This window comes from Elaeis guineensis, chromosome 3, assembly GCF_000442705.2.
Source record: "Elaeis guineensis isolate ETL-2024a chromosome 3, EG11, whole genome shotgun sequence".
In the NCBI taxonomy this organism is placed as follows: Eukaryota; Viridiplantae; Streptophyta; class Magnoliopsida; order Arecales; family Arecaceae; genus Elaeis; species Elaeis guineensis.
In genome coordinates, this window is record NC_025995.2 from 73,166,991 (window position 1) to 73,184,160 (window position 17,170).

Here is a 17,170-nt window from a genome sequence, read left to right on the forward strand (position 1 = left end):
TCTAAATTAAAATCTTTTACATTCTTGGTCATCTTGTTTATTTGTATTTGCATTTTCATAATTAATCTAAGGACATCAATCCATTAACAAGATAAGGTGGAGATTTCATTACCCTTCCTTAGCCCAAAAACCATCTCCATCATATTGCATTACCTAGACTTTTAATCTTAAAATCAATTAGACGTCAACCTTAAGGAATTCGAGCTCAATAGGACAAGGAACCCTAAGAGTTCTACCAAGTTTGAGTTGTTTGATTAGTTGGTGTCTAGGCAAGTCCCTGAGAGTGGTTTGTTAAATTGGTTCAGTTGCTGGCCTGGCCAACTCGTTTGGTGTCTAGAAAGGCAACGATGAGTGAACCTCCCACCTCTTATACTTACCTGGCTAACTAGTTGATCAATCTCCACTTGGAAGGTTTGAAGGGTCATCTTGGAACAGTTAGGAGCTGTCTAGATTTAGGTTAACCCTAGGATAGATTGAGTTTAATTTATTGATTCACTTGTTTGAAAAAAAAAAAAAAATTTAAAATTTAAATTAATTTGGTTACTTTTCTTTAGATTTAGGACTCCATAGGATCTTCTCTTTAGAACTTTTTCTTTTCTTTCTTTTCCTTATACATAAAAATTTTATTAAAAAAAAAATTGTATAAACATCGAGAACCGTACACTTCATGTGTGGAGAAGAGTGTCGGGTCGTCTAGTTAGAATTGAGTCAATTCCTGTTGTTCCAATGGCTGAACCAATCCAACCCATGACCCTTAAGGATTTGTGTTATCCAGTTGGCTCCATCTAACCATCTTGTATCAGGTTGCCACAACCCACAGCTAACAATTTTGAAATCAAACCTCAAATCATAAATATGCTTCCAAAATTCACAGGATTAGAGGATGCTTATATATTTATTAGGGAATTTGAGGAGGTATGTGCAACCATGAAACTGCAATTAACAGAGGATGAGGTCAAACTTAGATTAATCAACTTTGCCCTTAAGGACAATGCTAAGAAGTGGCTTTATAGTCTGCCAAACTATTCTGTCACTACCTGGGAGGGCTTTGTGAGAACATTTTTAAAAAAGTATTTTCTCCATCATAAAATAGCTAGGATTAGGAATGAAATAAATCAATTTTACCAACTAGCTGGTGAATCATTTTGGAAGTACTTTGATCGTTTCAAGAATCTTTTGACCCAATGCCCACACCATGGAATAGAAACTTGGAGACTATGCCAGATCATCTATGAGGGGTTAGATTCAAACTCAAGAACCATGCTAGAGTCCATGTGCCAAGGCCAATTTATGGACAAAGAAACTACTGAAGCTTGGCAATTCTTAGAAGACCTAGCCGAGAAAAATTTACAGTGGGAAACAATTAGGAAACCTGATAAAGCTACACCTTCAAGAGGAGGAATGCATCAAATTCAACCAACCCTAGCATCAGAGGCCAAGATTGCAACCTTAACACGTAGATTGGAAGCCTTAGAATTACAGAGACCAGCCAATGTAAATCAAATATCTGCACCCATGTGTAAAGGGTGCAATGCACCAGACCATGTCTTAGAAGAATGTTCCTACTCGAATGAGTGTGCACAGGTGAATGCCACCTATCAAGGACCATTGAACAATCCTTATGCACCCACATATAACCCAGGTTGGAGGAATCACCCGAATTTCTCATGGTCCCAGAATCCTAATGTAGGCAATCCAAATTTCAATCAGCAAAATCTAAGGTCCAACCCAGTAATGAACAACCCGCCAGGCTTCCATGATAATGACAAAAAAATTACCTCTTTAGAGAAAAGCCTAGAAGCCATGATGAAGACACATACCAGCTTTATGCAAACCACGGGTCAACTCATAAATAATAACACCCAAGCTATAGCCCATCTGAAAATGCAAGTAAGTCAGCTGGCTTCGATCATTAGTGAACGAGAACATGGTAGGTTACCTAGCCAACCTGAGCCAAATCCTAGGAACCAAAATGGTCCACGACCCCAACAAGGAAACCAAGTTAATGGTGTAAATGCCATTCATACCTTAAGATCAGGAAAATAAATAGACAATAAGGTAGTTGCACTTGATGATATAGATGACTCATCTGCCGAGTCACCTTCTAAAACTACTACCTTTCAACCTCAAGCACCAGAAACTAAAAATTCACCTAGTCCAGTACTTAAAAGTCCTAGAGCTCCTTTTCCAAACAGACTGAAATCCAATAAATCTGAACATTTAGACAAAATTTTAGAGGTATTTAAACAAGTCCAAGTTAATATTCCTCTTTTAGATATAATCCATCAGGTTCCAACTTATGCCAAATTTTTAAAAGATCTCTGCACTAGGAAAAGGACCACTAATGTACCAAAGAAAGCATTTTTGGCTGCAAGTGTCAGTTCATACCTATCTAGCCATGTGCCAATTAAATATAAGGACCCTGGAGCTCCAACAATTTCTTGTGTTATTGGAGAAACCAATATAAAAAAGGCCTTGCTAGATCTAGGAGCTAGTGTGAATATCCTTCCATATTCGGTGTATGAACAACTAGGATTAGAAAAACTTCAACCTACTGGGATCACATTACAGTTAGCCGATAGATCTCTCAGGATCCCTAAGGGAATGGTCGAGGATGTTCTGATAAAGGTTGAAAATTTCATTTTCCCTGTAGATTTTATTGTTTTAGAGACTGAGCCAGTTGCGAATCCTAAAGAACATATACCTGTCATTTTAGGAAGACCATTCTTAGCTACGGCCAATGCTGAAATTAATTGTCGAAATGGTCTAATGAAGTTATCCTTTGGGAATATGACCATTGAGCTTAATGTTTTTAACTTAGAACAGGAATCCTCTTCTCATGCTGATGTCAATGTAGTCCAAGATGGTATTTATGAATCCATTGACATTAGTGATGATGAAGTCGACCTAGAGTCTAACCCTGGTTAATCCATGAGTCTGAGGATGTCAATGAAATACTTAAAGAAAATCAGATTAATCAGGAATCGACACTTCCTACTGAACCAATCATTGAGATGGTGAAACCATCACCTAAACCATCGATAGAGGAAGCACCTATTTTAGAACTGAAACCCCTCCCAGAACATCTCAAGTATGCATATCTAGGACCCAAAGAAACTTTGCCTGTAATTATTGCATCAGACCTAGATCCCAAGCAAGAGGAGGAGTTAGTGTCAGTTCTAAAAGCAAATCAGGAAGCAATAGGTTGGACCATAGCAGATATCAAAGGAATAAGCCCTTCTATAGTTCAACATAGAATATACTTAGAGGAAGTGGCTAAACCAACAAGAGAAGCCCAAAGAAGGCTTAATCCAGTTATGAAGGATGTAGTTAAAAAGGAGATTCTGAAACTCCTATATAGTGGAATAATTTATCCTATTTCTGATAGCTCTTGGGTAAGCCCAGTTCAAGTAGTACCCAAGAAATCTGGGGTAACAGTGGTCCAAAATGATGCAAACGAACTTATCCCAATTAGGACCCAAACGGGATGGAGGGTCTGTATAGACTATAGAAAGTTGAATGCTGCGACAAGGAAAGATCACTTTCCTTTGCCATTTATTGATCAAATGTTGGAAAGACTAGCCGGACAAGAGTTTTACTGTTTTCTTGATGGATACTCCGGTTACAACCAGATCTCCATAGCCGCTGAAGATCAAGAAAAGACTACATTCACCTGTCCATTTGGTACTTTTGCCTATAGACGAATGCCCTTTGGACTATGTAATGCACCGGCAACCTTTCAGAGATGCATGATCAGCATATTTTTAGATATGATAGAACGATTTCTAGAAATTTTTATGGATGACTTTTCTGTTTTTGGTCTAACCTTCTCCGAGTGTCTGAATCACCTGCAATTAGTTCTAGAACGATGTAAGGAGAAGCACCTAGTTCTCAACTGGGAAAAATGTCAGTTTATGGTCAAACAGGGAATAGTTCTTGGCCATGTCATTTCTAAAAAGGGGATTGAAGTGGACAAGGCCAAAATAGATCTAATTGCAAGTCTTCCACCACCTAAATCTGTTAAAGAAATACGTTCATTTTTAGGTCATGCTGGATTCTATAGAAGGTTTATTGCCAACTTTAGCAAAGTAGCACATCCACTGACTAATCTTTTGGCAAAGGATACCAAATTTGAATTTACTCATGAGTGCTTGGAATCCTTTGAATTTCTAAAAAATGCACTTGTATCAGCTCCAATCATTCATCCTCCTGTCTGGTCTGAACCATTTGAATTAATGTGTGATGCGTCCGATCATGTTGTGGGCGCAATCTTAGGTCAACGAATAAATAAGCTGCCTAGAGTGATATATTATGCAAGTAAAACCTTAAATGATGCGCAGCTTAACTACACCACAACTGAGAAGGAGTTCCTTGCCGTTGTCTTTGCTTTAGAGAAATTTAGATCTTATTTGGTTGGGACCCACACCATTATTTACACCGATCACTCAGCTATTAGACATCTCCTAGCAAAGAAGGATGCCAAGGCACGTTTAATCAGATGGATTTTGCTCCTTCAAGAATTTGACCTAGAAATTAGGGACAAGAAAGGCACTGAGAATGTTGTAGCAGATCATTTGTCCCGAATTTCAGTCGCACCATCTAGTGAACCACCCATCAATGAATCTTTCCCAGATGAGCAACTCATGTCTGTGTCTACTGAACCTTGGTTTGCTGATATTGTAAATTATTTAGCCATAGGTAAGATACCTTCTCATTGGACTAAGCAGGATAAATATAAATTCTTTGCCCAAGTGAAGTATTTCATTTGGGATGATCCTTATCTTTTTAAACAATGTTCTGATCAAATTATTAGAAGGTGTATCCCAGATAACGAAGTCATGAATATTTTATCTTTTTGTCATGATCAAGCATGTGGGGTCACTTCGCGTCTAAGAAAACTGCTGCTAAGGTTCTCCAATATGGTTTTTATTGGCCCAATTTGTTTAAGGATGCTCATGAATATTGTAAAAATTGTGCTCAATGTCAGAAAATGGGTCGAATCACCAAGCGACACATGATGCCACTCAACCCAATCTTGGTAGTTGAAGTTTTTGATGTTTGGGGAATCGATTTCATGGGACCATTTCCAAATTCCTTTGAAAATAAATATATTCTAGTAGCAGTTGATTATGTTTCAAAGTGGGTAGAAGCAATTGCATGTAGAACACCCGATAGCAAAATGGTCATTAAGTTTCTTAAAGAAAATATTCTCTCCCGTTTCGGTATTCCTAGGGCAATCATTAGTGATCGGGGAACCCATTTTTGTAACCGACCTTTTGCAACATTCCAAAAACTTGATGTGCAAATCTTAAAATTTGTAAATAAAACCGTAAGCGCACGGTGTGCAGAGTAGCACGACCAGCGAGTACGGGTCGATCCCACAGAGACTTGGTTTTAAAAATGATTTTCAAATCTATGCTCAAGCGAGCTTTAACAAAAATCGAAAGTTGTTTGCTAAAGACAATAAGACTAAGGATCTAGGGTTTTTGAATCCACTAGATCTAGATTAGGGAATTCTACCTAGAATTTTTCTTATTGATCCTAACGACTACTCCTCTTGTCTTTCCCAAGCATAGATTATGAAGGGACTAAGGCCCAACGATAACCCATCAAGATTCTTTACAGGGGAGTAGTAACTAGGATCCCTTAGGGTTTTCTCCTCCTATGCACTGAATCAAGCATGAACTATGAAGGGACTCTGACCCAACTGTAGTTCATCAAAAATTCTTGGCAAAAGAGGAAGAAAAAGAAACCCTAAGAAAAAGAAAGAACCCTATGTAAAATCCTTACTCATGATCTAGCTTCATCGCAAACCCTAGAAGGGATGCTTAGCTAGACATGATTTAAATCTACTTGCAAAATTTAAATACAAAAAAATAAACTATCCTAATTTCATAAATTAAACTATCCTAATTGCATAAATTTAAACTGCATAATTTAAACTAACCTAATTGCATAAAATTAAATTGCATAAATTAAACTATCCTAATTGCAAGAAAAATAAATTGCATAGTGTAAAGAGATGAAATTGCATAAAAATAAGATTTTATATATAAAAAAAATTTATTACAAAAACCTCAAAGCTCGAGGCTTGAAAAGAGAGCTAAAAACCCCACTATCTAGGGTTACAAGCTTGATCGGAAGGAAGAATACATAAAACAAGGGCCTTTGGGTGCTTTTTATAGGCATTTGGGGGTTATAAGGTTTTCAAAACTTTCGATGTAGGACTAAGAGGTTTTAGAGAGTTGTTAGGGGGGTTTATGGTGCATCGATGGGTCCATGGTCCACGCGCCTGTTGCTGTGGACCAGGCGGCTAATCAGATCAAAAATCCAAAAACTTGATGTGCAAATCTTAAAATTTGTAAATAAAACCGCAAGCGCACGGTGTGCAGAGTAGCACGACCAGCGAGTACGGGTCGATCCCACAGAGATTTGGTTTTAAAAATGATTTTCAAATCTATGCTCAAGCGAGCTTTAACAAAAATCGAAAGTTGTTTGCTAAAGACAATAAGTCTAAGGATCTAGGGTTTTTGAATCCACTAGATCTAGATTAGGAAATTCTACCTAGAATTTTTCTTATTGATCCTAACGACTACTCCTCTTGTCTTTCCCAAGCATAGATTATGAAGGGACTAAGGCCCAACGATAACCCATCAAGATTCTTTACAGGGGAGTAGTAACTAGGATCCTTTAGGGTTTTCTCCTCCTATGCACTGAATCAAGCATGAACTATGAAGGGACTCTGACCCAACTGTAGTTCATCAAAAATTCTTGGCAAAAGAGGAAGAAAAAGAAACCCTAAGAAAAAGAAAGAACCCTATGTAAAATCCCTACTCATGATCTAGCTTCATCGCAAACCCTAGAAGGGATGCTTAGCTAGACATGATCTAAATCTACTTGCAAAATTTAAATACAGAAAAATAAACTATCCTAATTTCATAAATTAAACTATCCTAATTGCATAAATTTAAACTGCATAATTTAAACTAACCTAATTGCATAAAATTAAATTGTATAAATTAAACTATCCTAATTGCAAGAAAAATAAATTGCATAGTGTAAAGAGATGAAATTGCATAAAAATAAGATTTTATATATAAAAAAATTTATTACAAAAACTTCAAAGCTCGAGACTTGAAAAGAGAGCTAAAAACCACACTATCTAGGGTTACAAGCTTGATCGGAAGGAAGAATACATAAAACAAGGGCCTTTGGGGGCTTTTTATAGGCATTTGGGGGTTATAAGGTTTTCAAAACTTTCGATGTGGGACTAAGAGGTTTTAGAGAGTTGTTAGGGGGTTTATGGTGCGCCGATGGGTCCATGGTCCACGCGCCTGTTGCTGTGGACCAGGCGGCTAATCAGATCACCAAATCAGTTGATTTTTGATCAATTTTGATCTGATTTGACTCGGGTTTGACCCAATTGAGTCTTCTTTCTTCATTCTTCAATTCCTGGGTCAATTTAACTCCGTTTTGCATAAAATTTGCGCCGTTGGAATTCTCTTTCCTTGTTCTTTCTATTGATGATCTCTTCTTCTGTAAAATATAATAACAATATCAATTTTTTAATAAATTAGATAATTTAGATATTAATTGATACTTTTTATGTCAATTTGTGACATAAATCACACCCCCCAACTTAATCATTGCTAGTCCCTTAGCAATGTACCAAAATAAGATCATAATTCAAAAAGATCCTTCCTTTGCAAATTAATTTAGATCAAATTCAAGAAGTTTTCTAGTATTACTAAGTAATGAGCTTCGAATTAGAATCGGTAGTCAGTCTACTTAGAAGCTTTCTTAGAGTATACTTAAAGTTTTATAGCACTTGTGTGAGTGATAACTAACTTAGTATTTCAGTATTAACTTATACAGGCCAATTGTATTATTTTTCATAACTTAGTTCGATTAATTTTCTATACACCCCAGACTAAACAAAGAACTAAGGTAGCTTTCACACTATTTTTTTTTTTTTTTTTTTTTTTTTTGCTGAGCATCCTGGTCTTCCCACCATCGTTTGACGCGAATCTCAACACTTGACTTAGGTGAAGAGACCCGGTTACTAGGCTTAGGGCAATCCACATTTACTCTGTGTTTTGCATTTTATTTTAGGCAGGTAGCTCTTTCCTTAAATTCAAATTTCTTCAATTGGGGTGTAGAGAAAATTATCTAATTTAAATAATACTCAAATCCTTAATTGACCTTACAATTAACACCTACTTTACCTTGTTAGTGTGCATGTGCAATTGGAAGTGCTAATAGTCTTTAAATGACCTAAGCCACCAAGAGTCTAACCAGCTAATCTTCTCCGTGACTCACTACATTAGCAAATACTTTCTAACTTACTCTTATTTCTTTTATAGATTAATTTATTTCATATATATATATATATTTATTTATTTATTTTTTTTTACATAATATATTAAATGCAAGAAATAACTCATAGTGGAAGGAAAAGGAAATGATAACACCTGATTTTGTTCAAGCTCTCCCCCCAACTTGACCGACATTGTCCCCAATGGAGTTTATCTAATTTAATTGTCCTAAGCAAACTGAAAACAAAGAAAGTATTAGAAATTAAATAAGCTGGGTTGCCTCCCAGAAGCGCTAAGTTTTATGTCTTCAGCCGGACCAAACCTCGAAGCAACTTAATCAGAATAAGTTGGTTCATAAAGAACCATGGCATCTTCAATAGTCTTGACAGGTAATTCCAAGAATGATTTTAATCGTTGACCATTAACTTTAAAGATAACACCATTACTTGGGTTTTCAATCTCAACAGCTCCGTGTGAAAAGACTTCCTTTACTAAAAATGGTCCTGTCCATCTAGACCTAAGCTTTCCTGGAAACAGATGTAATCTAGAGTTATATAAGAGTACCTTTTGTCCGATATTGAAAGTTTTTCTCATAATTGATTGATCATGAAATGCTTTGGTTCGTTCCTTGTATATCTTTGCATTTTCATAGGCTTCATTTCTAAGTTCTTCTAATTCATTCAACTGAAGCTTTCTATGGTTTCCAGCGTCGTTCAAATTTGTATTTAGTTGTTTGATGGCCCACATGGCTTTGTGTTCTATCTCAATAGGCAAGTGACATGGTTTACCAAACACAATCCTATAAGGAGACATTCCTAGATTGGTCTTGAAAGCGGTTCGGTATGTCCAAAGTGCATCAATTAATTTCAAAGATCAATCCTTTCTATTGGCACTAACAGTTTTTTCCAGAATTTGTTTGATTTGTCGGTTTGACATTCAACTTGTCCACTAGTTTGAGGATGATATGGTGTGGTCAATTTGTGGGTGACATTATACTTTTTCATCATGAAGCTGAAAAGATTATAATTGGATAAATACAATGCAAGAGGAACTTAATCAATTCGAAAGAAATAATATATCGACTTTAGTATCAAGACCTAAAAATTATCCAGTAATTGGCACAAAATGGGTATATAGGAATAAATTGGATGAACATGAAAATATAATTAGGAATAAAGAAAGATTGGTTGCAAAGGATTATAATCAAGAAGAGAAAATTGATTTTGATGAGACCTTTGCACTGTTGAAAAATATGTCCCAAAAGCCAATCGTCAATCTGTTGACGGTTGAGCAACCTTGTATTATAATTAATTTGTTAATAAATAAAATATATTTTTGATATTTTTATCATAAGTTTTCATCTTCTAATAAAATTGTTGTTATGATGAAGTCCTTAGGACTATTTAGATTCGATAAAGAGAGAATTTATCGATTAGTACTTAAAATTGTTTACGATCAAATGATAGACTGTTAATAAGGATGACAGCCTCTATCGAGCATAGGTCGCTGTAAGCTATATAGGTTGGTTGTCCTCTTAATCAAAAAGTGTAAAGATACTGATATGGCATACAGATGAGATGTAAGGGTACATCATCATTGAACGTGACTAACTTCAGAGCATTCTGCTGTCGAGAATGTCTCTGATGGGGTATAGGTATAAGTATCTCTTTGACCTAAGATCGCCTCAATGACTTGTAAGCAACTCACTGTACTTTGATACTGGACTAACTGAATTTTTAATTCAGTAATGGAAGGCTTCTGGGCACAGTCAAGTACTTGCAAAGTCAGAGTGTGATCGAGATGGGATTTACCACTCCAAGAGTTGGAGAAGAATGAGTCGCTGTATTTCAATTTAGCAAAACCTTGGTCAGGATAATCTATCAGATGGATTTGATATTTTGAAATACAATATGGACAACCTGATCAGAGTTGACAGTTGAACTCTGAGGTATCCTATGAGCATTTTGGTCAAGGGGATGAATTATATGGAAACTATATCCGCATGGGTTCTAAAGATGTTGTTCTACACATTCGACCTATCCAGCCGTCGGGTACCATTGCTAGATGGTCACTTCAATTGGTACAAAAATTTATTCCTATGCTATCGATTTAGGTTCAGACCTATGAGGTCACATACATTAGAGTTTACGATCCAATCAGATGGTTGATCAATGATTAAGAATCTTTATAGGGTTAAATGATCAATATGATTGATATTTAACCTAGTGCAAGTATTACAGGAGGATCGATTAGCAATTTGATTAAGCTAATGGGCTAAGATTAAGTCTAATTAAATATGATTTAATTAGGTTTGGTTTGGATTTGATTGGATCAAGTTTAATTAGTTTATTGGATAAGTCAAGTGCAAAGAAAAACTAGTCCTAGTTCAAATAGGACTTGAGCCAACTAATTTTTAATTTGATTAAAAAATTAAATCATATTTAAATCTAATTTAATATGATTAAATTAGATTATTAATTGGGTTAAGACCTATTTTAATTAGGTTGATTTGATTTTGATTCGATTTGATTTGAGAAATCAAATTTGAACAAGTCATAGATTGAATCGTAGTAAGACTAGGATTCCACCTTGCGCCACCTTAGCCCCCCACGCCCACTCTCTCTTATCCCACGCCCGCTCTCTCTTATTTTGTGCAACAAAACCCTCTCTCTCAGGTCTTCACGCATGCCCAAAACTTTTCTCTCTTTCTGTCTTACATGGAATGTGGTTGTGGATCAAGTCAAAGTAGGAATTAGTTTAGATTTCAAATTCTATGAGATAGAGTTTTAGAAAACCAAAACTCTTTCCTTATGGCACTGATTTTATCCAATTTTTTTTTTTGAGTTTTTCATAATTTTTATAGCACATAATATGTACCCTTTTCTGGTGGCCTACGGCAGAAAAAGAAGGAGGGGATGCCCAAGAGTTGGGTGCCCCTTGTCTTGCCTTGTTGGATAATCCTCGACTAGATATTTAACCTAGACAAGGACTCTTCATATCTCTCTATTTAAAATAAATTTCTTCATGAAGTTTTCATGGATTATATAGCATTGAGAGATATTTGGGGTATCAAAAAATCAAGGAGAAAGAGTCTTGGGGCATGAAGAACTAATAGACACAAAACTAGGTGTCTGGGTTAGAGCAAAGAGAAGAAGAAGAGGGTCTTCTTCTAGAGTTGCTGGGTTCTTCTCTTTCCTTCCTTCATCTGTAAATTTTCTGAGGGTGTCTCATCTAAAACTCTTTCTCCTACTTCTCATCTCTGGAAGAGTCCAAATCAAGAAGAAGGAGGCATCTGATCGACCATCGAAGAAGGATCAATGCAGTACTAGCATACTGTGCTATTTTCTGGATCAGGACTTTTGATCGTGATTCGTGGGCTCGTGTGGACGACTCCTAGAGGTCGGATGTATGTGCGGCTCACAACATCATCCTCAATTCCAGATCAGCAAAGTTAGAATGTCTAACTTGCAAGGTAATAGATCTGATCTATTATATTTTACATACATTAGATGTAGTATAGAAACATGTTGATATGATCAACATGTAGCTTTTGCTATTTATATTTTAATTTTTGATTTAATACCATATAATAATCATATAATAGGATCTTAGATCTAGGGATTCTCTAATTTTATAAGATAAATTTTGATTTATTTTAGTCTTCCACTGCCTGATCTTGAAAAAGTTTCAAGATCTAATCCTAAAACCCTAGATTTGGTTCCATCAATTGGTATTAGAGCCTAGGTTGTTTATTACATGATTATTTATACATGCTTAGATTATTTTTTAGATTAGATCTAATTTATAATCTAATTGTTAAATTTAAAATTAAAATTTTTAGATCAATCACGAACTGTAGGTTGTCCTGCTGTAAGGTTTATCCCTTATAGTGCAAAGATTCTCCTAGTTCGTGTAGATCTATTTTTAATCATAAATTTGTTAGATGTGATCTAGATTAAATTTATAATTTATTAGATTTAAAAGATATTTAAATCTAAAATAAAATCTCTTTGTTAATAATTCTCGCACAAAGAACCATCATATATTTATCTTAAAAATTTGCACAGTTTAAAGTTGAAATTGTTTCAATTACATGAACCTGTTTAGATTAGATCTAAAGTAGTTTCATGCTTATTTTATTTACATTTTGATTATGAATCAAACATGTAACTTGTTTGGTAGAATCATATTATAAAATATTTTACAAATATGAAAATTATTTTCTAAAAGCCGAACCCCAACCCTCAACCCGAAACTTAATTGAGAATTAAGAAGTGGGTTGATTAGGTTCTAGGATTGTGAATTGAAGAACCTAAGATACAAACCATAACACATTGAGTTAATGGGTTAGTAAAAATTAGGTCCATTAATTGGGTTAAACCTAAGGTTAGATTGAAGATGGACTTAATTAGAGAATTAACTAAATCTAATCAATTGTTGTCTTAGATTAGGTCAAGGATTCTCTTGATCAATTACAATAGTTATAGTTGGTCAAGTCCATATCTTTAATGAGAACCAAGTAGACTTGATTCTTGTTTAAGCGGTCTAGCACGAACTGTTAGGTTGATCTAACCGAAACTAATTAAACCAGTTGGTGTCTAAGGTAAACCAGACCGGTGGTTTTTAATTGGTAGCCCGCTTACCTGGTCATTTCTGATGGTATCTAAGGCAAGCTTTGGCAGACCCTCCCACCGATCGAACTTACCTGATCTCTTGGTGAAATTATATTTTGATTGGATTACTTGACTATTCGAGCTAACCCATGTCAGCTAGATAAATCAGTGTGACTGATTTAGGTGCTCCTAGACCAGCCCTTTTAATGGTCTCCCTTAAGCTAACTTGGTGAAGCCAGTGGGAGAATTATGATAAGCTAGTTCATCTGACCTCCTCCTCTAAATCAATTAAATCTTCTAAAATTATTAGATCTTTAAAATAAAATAGTTATGTTGATAACTAGATCATAACCTCCCATTAAGTAGATGATAATGGGTCCATCAGTTGAATAATCATTGGAGGCCCAAAGGCCTGGTGCTTATCGACTGATGGAATTGTCATTCATAATATGATTTCTTGATTGTATCTTTCTAAATGGTGGTTAGGTTAGCCAACCAAAGTTGGGCCTAATCATTCATTGGCTAGATGGACCAAGTATGGTCATGTTAATGGTTGGACCTAACTAGACCTTTTCAATAGAGGCCAAAGCCTACTGATTAGGAACTAGGGCAAAATTAAAATTACTAAACATTATTTAGAGAAATAATTGGTTATGAACCTACTCTTAGATATACATGGGTTGGCCAACCAAAGTTGAGCTTGTGTGCAGTCTAAGTGGATTCTAGTACCCACTAAGAAATTAGGATAATTTCTTGAATTGAAGGTAGAGGCTACCAATTCGAATAAAATAGTGAGAGAAATCTTTTGATTAAAGTCTAAATTTTTAGATTTAATGAATCAATTACTAATTAGGTTATGATTTTTCTTTGTACAGATATGGTCACTTTCTATCGCTCCGATCATTGTTGGACAATGATAAGTTGGTGGGATCCAACTTTGGTAGCTGGTATCGAAAGTTAAAGATAGTCCTGGAGCATGAACGGATCCTATATGTGATAACGGATCCTGCACCTAAGGAGCCAGCTGTCAATGCACGTGGAACAGTAAGAGATACTTATCAGAAGTGGCTCAGTGATTGGACCACGGTGCGCTGCATCATGCTGGCTGCCATGAGCGACGAATTTAGTCGTAGATTTGAGACGACTCAGCCAAAGGACATGCTTCAAGTGTTGGAGGATGCCTTTGGCACACCCGATGACGTGGAGAGGTACAAGACTAGTTGTGCCATCTTCAACATCAAAATGTGGGATGGTGCCTCTGTCACTGATTATGTATTGTACATGATCGAGCTGATGGAGCATTTGAGCAAGCTCGGCTTTCTCTTGCATGAGCAACTTGAGAAAGATGCAATATTGAACTCACTGCCCAAGTCTTATCTCCCATTCTTCACTCATTATAGAATGACAAAGTCTGAAGTAAACTACCATGGGTTACTGGGGTTGCTTCAAATCTTTGAGAAGGATCACCAACTCCACAAGGAGTCAGTGAACTTAGTGGGAGGTTCATCTTCTGATTCCCGACCCTTTAAGAAAAAGAAGAAGAACAAAAAGAAAAAAGTGAAGAAGGTGCAAGTTCAGGCTGGGACATCAGTGTAGGGTCAGACCAGAAATATCAAGCCCGATAAGAGTCAAGCTGAATGCTTCTTTTGCAAGAAGTAGGGACACTGGAAGAAGAACTGTCCTCAGTACATTGCCTCTCTGGATCCGAATAGGCAGAGAAAGAAGCAAGCTGTTACTGGGCAAGGTATTTATACGATAACTCCTTGCAATTTCTCTATTTGTGATATAATTGACTGGGTATTAGATACCGATAGTCTTTACCATATTTGCAATTCGTTGCAGGGGTTGCAGGTCAGTAAGAGATTCGATCAAGGCGAGAGGTTCCTGAACGTTGAAGATGGAAGATCAGTTTCAGTTCTAGTATTAAGAATCTTGAAACTTATATTTGAGTCTTATATCGTTGTTCTTAATGATTGTCATTTTTATCCCAGTTTCTTTTTAAATATCATTTCTATAGGCCTTCTAGCCAAAAATGATTATGAAATTTTAATAAAAAAATAAATTTGTAATATCATTATGAATGGTGTTACTATTTTTTATGGATATTTGAACAATGATGTGTATATATTATCACAACCTGTTAACGTAATCTATTCCACTGGCAAGCACCCTAGATTAGATAGTGTATCATATATCTATTTATGACACTATAGGCTAGGTCATATAAACAAGAACAGGATAAACAGGTTGACTCAAGAGGGAATCCTTGAAGTCAGTGATTGTGAACCACTTCCAACCTATGAATCCTGTCTTCTTGGTAAAATGACCAAGTCAGCTTTTACTGAAAAAGGTGAGAGAGCTACAAAGCTCTTGGGCCTAGTACATACTGATGTATGTGGGCTCATAAGCGTAAGTGCTAGAGGTGGATATTTCTACTTCATCACTTTCACGGATGATCTATCTAGATATGGATATGTCTATCTGATGAAACATAAGTCAGATTCATTTGAAATGTTCAAACGATTTCAAAATGAAGTAGAAAAAAAACTAAAAAGAGTATTAAAACTCTTTGGTCTGATCGAGGAGGGGAATACCTTTCTGGTGAGTTTCTCACATATCTAGGAGAAAATAGGATTCTCTCCCAATGGACTCCTCTAGGAATACCACAACATAATGGTGTGTCTGAAAGAAAAAATCGGACTCTGTTAGATATGGTCTGATCCATGATGGGTTTTGCCAGCTTACTGATATCCTTCTGGGGATATGCACTCGAATCGACCTGTTATCTGTTAAATAGAGTTTCAAGTAAGTCTGTAATTAAGACTCGATATGAGATATGGATAGGGCATAAGCCGGTAAGCCAGCACTTTCACACCTTAGGATCTGAGGATACACGGCCTATGTCAAATGGTTAGTTATAGATAAACTTGGACCTAGGTCTGATAAATGCACATTCATAGGGTACCCTAAAGAGATCAAAGGATATTTTTTCTATCATGCTGAAGAACAAAAGGTGTTCGTCAGCCTTAAGGCAACCTTTTTAGAAAAAGAGTTTCATGGTGAAGAAACTGTTACCTCTAAGGTTGAACTTGATGAAGTTCAACAGGTAGAAGGATCGACACTAATAGCTGAACCTGAGTCGAATTTGATTAGATCATATCCGAAGTTCAATGTACCTACACCATTAAGATGAACCGATAGAGTACCACGTCAGTCGGATAGATACTATGATTTTTTGGTCCAGGATGATGATCTTATTGAACTCGATGAGAACGATGAGGATCTGATCACCTATATGGATGCAATGTAGAGACCTGATTTTGAAAAATAGTTTGAAGCCATGCAATCCAAAATAGAGTCTAAGAAGGTCAACGATATATGGACATTGGTTGACCCACCTGAAGGGGTTAAATCCATTGGGTGTAAATGGGTCTTGAAAAGGAAGAAGGGTGCAGACGGAAAGGTGGATACCTATAAAGCTCGTCTGGTTGCCAAGGGATATCATCAACATTATGGTATTGACTATGATGAGACGTTCTCCCCGTGGCAATGCTCAAATTCATTTAGATAATACTTACAATAGCTGCTCATCTAGATTATGAGATCTGACAGATAGATGTAAAGATAACTTTTCTGAATGGAGAACTGATCGAAGAGGTGTATATGATACAACCTGAAGGGTTTATATGCACAGATGAGTCCAAGGTGTGCAAGCTTCAGAGATCCATTTATAGATTGAAGCAAGTTTTTCGAAGTTAGAACATGTATTTTGATAAGGTGATCAAAACGTATGGCTTCGTTAAGAACGGAGAAGAGCCCTGCATCTATAAATGGGCAAATGGTCCAGTTGTGGTATTCTTTATCTTGTATATGGATGACATTCTCTTAATCAAAAATGATATCCCCGCACTACAAGGAATAAAAGTTTGGTTGTCATCACAGTTCTCCATGAAGGACTTGGATGAAGCATCCTACATCCTAGGGATGAAGATCTATAGGGATAGATCTAAAAGGATACTTGGATTATCCCAGTCCACGTACATAGACACTGTACTGAAGAGGTTCAGCATGGAGAATTCTAAGAAGGGCTATCTATCGATAGGCCATGAAATTTCTCTCAATAAGAAGGATTATCCGACAACTCCTGAAGAGAGAGAGCGTATGAGTAGAGTCCCATATGCTTCGCGTGGGATCTATCATGTATGCCATGACATGTACAATGCTAGATGTGGCATACTCACT

The 17,170-nt window shown here is 36.3% G+C and overlaps 1 non-coding gene across 1 annotated transcript; it reads right to left on the reverse strand.

Moving 5' to 3' along the window:
* Positions 1-1,095: 1,095 nt before the first annotated feature.
* LOC140856758 (small nucleolar RNA R71) lies at positions 1,096-1,202 on the reverse strand. The gene has a single exon (XR_012140361.1). It is a non-coding gene; the product is annotated as a small nucleolar RNA R71 (small nucleolar RNA).
* Between the last annotated feature and the right edge of the window lie 15,968 nt (positions 1,203-17,170).